Source organism: Cavia porcellus, unplaced genomic scaffold (assembly GCF_034190915.1).
Source record: "Cavia porcellus strain 051 isolate PalLab524CR breed Dunkin Hartley unplaced genomic scaffold, mCavPor4.1 scaffold_17, whole genome shotgun sequence".
Taxonomy (NCBI): Eukaryota; Metazoa; Chordata; class Mammalia; order Rodentia; family Caviidae; genus Cavia; species Cavia porcellus.
In genome coordinates this window covers 18,124,479-18,130,160 of record NW_026947500.1, presented here as the reverse complement: position 1 = coordinate 18,130,160, position 5,682 = coordinate 18,124,479, and the positions used below count along the sequence as shown (strand labels likewise).

The 5,682-nt window shown below is 47.2% G+C and overlaps 1 long non-coding RNA gene across 1 annotated transcript; it reads left to right on the top strand.

Moving 5' to 3' along the window:
* Positions 1-307: 307 nt before the first annotated feature.
* Positions 308-5,682, top strand: LOC134470859 (uncharacterized). Its single transcript, XR_010040045.1, has 3 exons — positions 308-3,834; positions 4,065-4,137; positions 4,671-5,682. It is a non-coding gene; the product is annotated as an uncharacterized LOC134470859 (long non-coding RNA).

The window sequence follows — 5,682 nt, the reverse complement described above, 5'->3', positions numbered from 1 at the left end:
TTGTCAGTTTGTCTTCATTGTGCTTTCTACTCCATTCATTGTGGCCTCTCTGCCACTCTTTCTGGAATCTTGGTATTTTTCTTTTTTTAGAATGTCCTGCAGTATTCTCTGTAGAGTTGAATTGGTGGTTGCAAATTCCCCTAGTTCCTCTTTATCCTGGAAGCACCTTGTTTTTCCATCAATTTCTAGGGACAGTTGTGCAGGATATATCAATCTTGGCTGGAGGTTATTATCTTTCAAAGCTTGAATTATTTCCCCCCACGCTCTTCGTGATTTGATGGTTTGTGCCGAGAAGTCTGCTGTAATTCTGATGGGTGTTCCCTTGTAAGTGATCTGTTTCTTGTCTTTGATGGCTTTTAATATTCTGTTCTTATATTGGATTTCTGGAATTTTGATTATTATATGCCTGGGTGTAGCTCTGTTTGGGTTGTAGGTGGCTGGAGTCCTGTATGCCTCATATATCTGAGTATCTTTACCTTTTGCTAAATTAGGGAAATTCTCCTGGATTATTTCTGTGAGTAGCTTTTGTAGTCCATTTGTTTGAGTCCCTACTTCTTCTTTTATGTTCTTAATTCTTAAGTTATAGATCCTCTTATCATCTTCTAGTCTTTGTATTATTGCTGTTTGTTTTCTTATTTTTAAAAAGTTTTTCATTTCATGCTCCCCCATTACAAATCTGCCCTCCAGTTCAGATATCCTATCCTTAGTTTCTTTCAAGCTGTTATGCTAGCTTTTGATAGAGTTTTTAGTTTCCAGGTAATCTCTTTGAACCTGCTTCATGTATTCTATGTTTTCTCTATTTTCTCCATTAACCATTTCTCCCATTTTTTTCTGTTCTTCCATTGCACCATGTTTTTTCTTGGGCAGTTCTTAGTATTTCTCTAACTATTCTACTTATATCGAGTCTTTTTTTTTTTTTTTTTTTTTTTTTTTTTTTGTCTTTTTCCTTTTTATCGGTACCAGGGATTGAACTCACGACTGCCTGCTTGCAAGACAGGCGCTTATGCCACTGAGCTAAATCCCCATATTCTACTTATATCTTGCTTTATGTCGTTAAATACTTCTCTTTTGAACTCATCTATGAGGCTCCGGAGATATTGCTTTATGTCTACTGGTGCCGTGTCTGATATTGCATGTTTTCTTTCCTCATTCTCCTTTGCATTCACCTTTCCTGGATCAGTGTTCTCAGGATTGGGGACTGAGGACCCTTTCTTGCTCCTTCTTCTTCCCAAACTTTTTGTTCCTTCCATACAAGCAAATATAGGAGGCCCAGTTTTATTTTTTTCTCTTTGTTAAAGTTTGTTTGAATTGCGCCGGCTAGGTGTTCCCGCCCACTGCAGTGTACTAGGGAGACACAGACCTGGGCAGCCTCTGCTGGGCCCGCCCTCCAGGTCAAACTACCTAAGGCTTCACCGATAGGGTGCACCTCCAGGTGCTGGCACCTGGTTTGGGCTAGCCTACTGGGTCTTAGTCAGTGTCGTCACCTAGGCCAGGTACTCCCCACCAATCCTGCTTGAGAGGGAAATATGTGACTAAAGTTACTGCAGCGTCCTGTTCTGGCAAGTCTGCCCGGTTCCAGTATGTCCTTTGCTGAAGCCTCCTACTCTATGGAAGGGTCCCCGTTTTGCTCACTCACCACAGGTCGATGCAGGGCTCCCTGCCAGTCCCATTCTCAACTCCATTGGCCGATTCCCACTCTCAGAGTTTTTGTGTGTCTCTCTCCCTGCTGTGCCGATTTGGACGCAGCAGTGGTAGCAGGACATTCAAATTGCGGCTTCCAACCGCACAGGATCCAGCTACTGCGCTGAGATTTTATCTGTTCCTGTTATACCACCGGGATTGTGTTTCCAGTTGGTTTCTCTTAGCTTAGTTTATTCCTGGGACGGCAGGGTATATCTCCTCTTGCTTAGGACTCCTTGCACTGCCCCATTCCTGGATTCTAAGTGGGGTATCTCAGAGAGCCTCCGTAGCTGCTGCTATCTATTCACCATGTTCTCCTGGAAGTCCTACCCTGCTCTTTTTCAACCTATTTGTTCCCTTTTGCCTCACATGAATGACTTAAAACACTAAGTATAAGTTGTGGAAATTCCCATGCCGGGGTCACCTCTTTTTGGGAGAGAGCTGAGGCAGCTCCCTTCTGGTCCTGGAAACACTGTCCAGGAGGAGGCAAGAACCCAGTCCCACCCTGGGGAAGCCCAAGACTGTCAAAGAGAAGTGACTGGGAGTGGCTGTACACTGACACCTGCTCACGTGCACTGGCCCGGGTCTGTTAGCAGTGCTTTTCAGGGCATTGGTTCGCTCTGAATTGTGGTTTCCACCTCAGCTGTCTCCAGTGGGGAAGACATGCACAGTCCATGACAGCTGGGAGGCCCAGGGCAGCATTGAGAAGGAGGCGCTCAGTCTTCTTGGAGGATGGAAGAGGCCAGGGCTGGACTCTCCAGAATATGGCACCAGAACCAACATCAAAGCCCAGGTCACGTTTCCTCTGTCTTTTACTGTCGGTATTGGGAAGCTCTGGTATCCGGGTCTTGTTGACCTGGGAGCAGGGACACCTACTCCCAGGGCTGGCTGTTTCCAAGGGACAATAGAAGACTCAGCTGAGATGCTTCTTTCCCTCTTTTTTTAATCTTTTGACCCAGAGTTTCACTGTGTTGCCCAGGTTGGCCACGGACTCCCTATCTTTCTGCCTCAGCCTCTGAGTAACTGAAATCGTAGGTGTGGGCCATCTCATCTGGGTTGTGAGTGCTCCTTTCACAACCAACCAACCCAGGACCTGTGGCCCACCACCTCACTTCCTGCCCAATGCCCACTTGCCCTTATCACCCTGTGCTAGGCCCCAGTATGTAGAAGTCCGAGGCCTCAGATCCATCAATTTTACCCAACTCCTGAGCCTGCTTCCCCTGCCCACCTGTTCCTTCCATGGGAACGGCAGTCCACGTGCGGCTCACAGTCCCTCTTCCTCCCGCCTCCTGCCCCACCTGCCCACGTCCCTTTCTGGGCCCTGTGTGTGATGTGGCTCCCTCCTTTTGAGACCTGTGAGTTACCAACCATCTCTCAGTGGCAGTCCTCTCCTCACCTACTAGCCTTGTCAGAATAGTACGAGAAGCAATTTCTTTCCTTCTTCACTCAGTTTTCTGATCCCTCTAGAATGAGAAAATGGCTTGAGAGGAGGCCAACCTATTATTTTGACAAAATATCTGAAAGTGAACTTAAAGAACAAAGGTATATTTTGACTTATGGTTTCAGAAGAGTTAGTCCATGGTCAGTGGGCTTGGTTGCTTTTGGGGTCGAGGGGAATGGGACTAGAGGAGCAGAAAATGTTGCTTTTCATTATAAACTATTTTCTAGTGGACTCTTTTAACCTTATGCATGTGCTCCTTTGGTATGATTTTGAAATTCACAAATGAGTGTAAATTCCAGGCTGAGATGACATAAGCCATCCATGCATCTGGTGCTTTGAAGTCCTGGTCTGCCCCATTCCTAATGGCAGCCCTGACTGACTCCTGTCTTGGAGTCTGCACTTCTCTCTCACCCCCCACCCCATCTCACTTACACATCCCCCACTGGCCCCTCAGCAATGCTCTCCCCAGAGTGTGGTCATTCTGTGTTTTCTTCCCGCCTTCCACCAGTATCCTGGGAGAAACACTGATCATGCTTCCTACAGCCAGTGAGGGAAAGAAACAGCATGAAAGTAACTGAACAAAAGTTTCCACAAGGGTCTGTAATGTACATAAAGCTGTACTTCAAAAGCCAACATTATTCTAATTTTTTCCAGGTTTAATACTTTTGCTAGCTCCCTGCTGCTTACAAGATAAAATGCCTTCTGCATGACATGTAAGGCCTCCTCGATTCCATCCTCCCTACCCTTTTAGTAGTGTACGTGGGTAGGATCTTACATGGTTGCCAGTGGCTCATAAGCTAAAGGCGTGGCCACCAGCCTGGTGCTGTTGGGAGGCAGTGGGACTTTTAGGAGGTGGGGACTAGTGCGAGGATGTTAGGTCAATGGGGCGTAGCGTTGAGGAGAATGTGGGACCTCAGCTCTTTGTCCCTCTTTTTGTTTCCAGGAGGCCCTGAGGCGAACAGATTTCTTCCGTCACATACTTCTGTCTCACTACAGGTCCAAAGCAACAGGACCAGGTAATATGGACTGTAATCTCAGAAACTGCAGCCAAAATTAACCATTGTTCTTTATAAATTGGTTTTTCTCAGGGATTTTGTCACAGCAACCAATAGCCAAAAGGTATTACAGCACCCAACTCTCCAGCCCTTCTTATTTCCTGGCCAGTTCTTAGATACCTCTTTTCCCAGGTTCCCTTTCTTGAGACTTGGGGTCTGTTTGTCTCTTTTGAGAATGTCCTCTCTGTCACACTGCCTCATTTTGTAGGTTCCCCATCTGAAGCTATCCTAATTCCCATAGCCACAGCAAACCTGTACTGTGTGAGGTCTTAGAGTAGGCAGACAGAGTCTGTTTTCCACTGTCTCACACTACTAACCAGGCACCTTGCTGCTGCTTATAGAGTAACCACTACCCCAGTGTATGTAGGGTGGGTGCACAGTTTATCCCCTGGCTGTTCTAGAACATTGTATCCAACATGCATGCCCTCCTGTGTCTCCCATTTCTTGGTCACAGGGATGTGGATCTGACCTAACACCCTCATTTCCTTCATCAGCCAGGGTCTGAGGAGTATAGGCCAGGAAGAAATCTGCCTATCCATATGGCAGAGAGGCCGGATGTCTGACTTTCTCACGCACTGGACAGAAAAACGGCAGAACTCCAGGCACTGTGCGGAGTTGTGGGAGCAGAACACAACTCGGGGTGAGAGCAGCTCCTAGCACAGAGGGCAAAACTGTGGCTTGCCTGGCGCCTCCATGGCTTTGAGCTGCACACCCAGCTTGCAGAACAGTCGCTGAGACAGGTCAGCGTGGAGCTGTGGCCAGGTGTGGCTTTCCTCAAGGTGAAACAAGCCAGGAAGCGCCTCAGACACCCCTGTGAGCCAGCAACCAAATTTAGCCCACCACTTCCCTGCTGTATGGCTCAGGAGCCAAGGATACTTCTTACGTTTTTAAGAGGTTGTAAAAAAAAAAGTCCACGTTCAAAGATATGCAGCAGAGACCATTCAAAGCCCACACGGTCAGAATTAGTTACTTGCGGGTTCTCTGAAGAGGTTCATGGTCCCGTGCAACTTAAACATGACCCGAATGTAGCCTCACCTGTGTAGTGACTTCATTGTTAGCAGTCAGGGGCGCAGGAGTGCCCCAGGCTCCAGTCTCCAGCCACCACCTGCCCACAATGGCGTCCTGGGCCAGGGGCTGTCGGCTGCTTCCTGTTTTTTCACCTAACGTCTGCTGAATTAGGTCATCCTAGACCCCAGGCAGTTCTGTAATTCTGCGCATCTGTGGTCTCTGCCTTGTTCCATGTCCACTGCACATATTTCACTTCCAGGAGGACCTTGGAATAGCTTCAGCTGACTTATGATCAAGCAAGGAAGCCCGTAAGATCTTAGCTTCAGCGGTCAAGTCTCCAAAGTCTAGAAATGGGTTCTCGAGACTGGCAGCGTTAACTCAGGGTTTCCCAGATGAGCTGTGGTAAAGGACCAATGGATAAGCACTTCCATCAAATCAAATCAAATCAAAGAAGCTACTAGAAAAGTATAAAAAATAAAAAGTCCATCCACAATACAA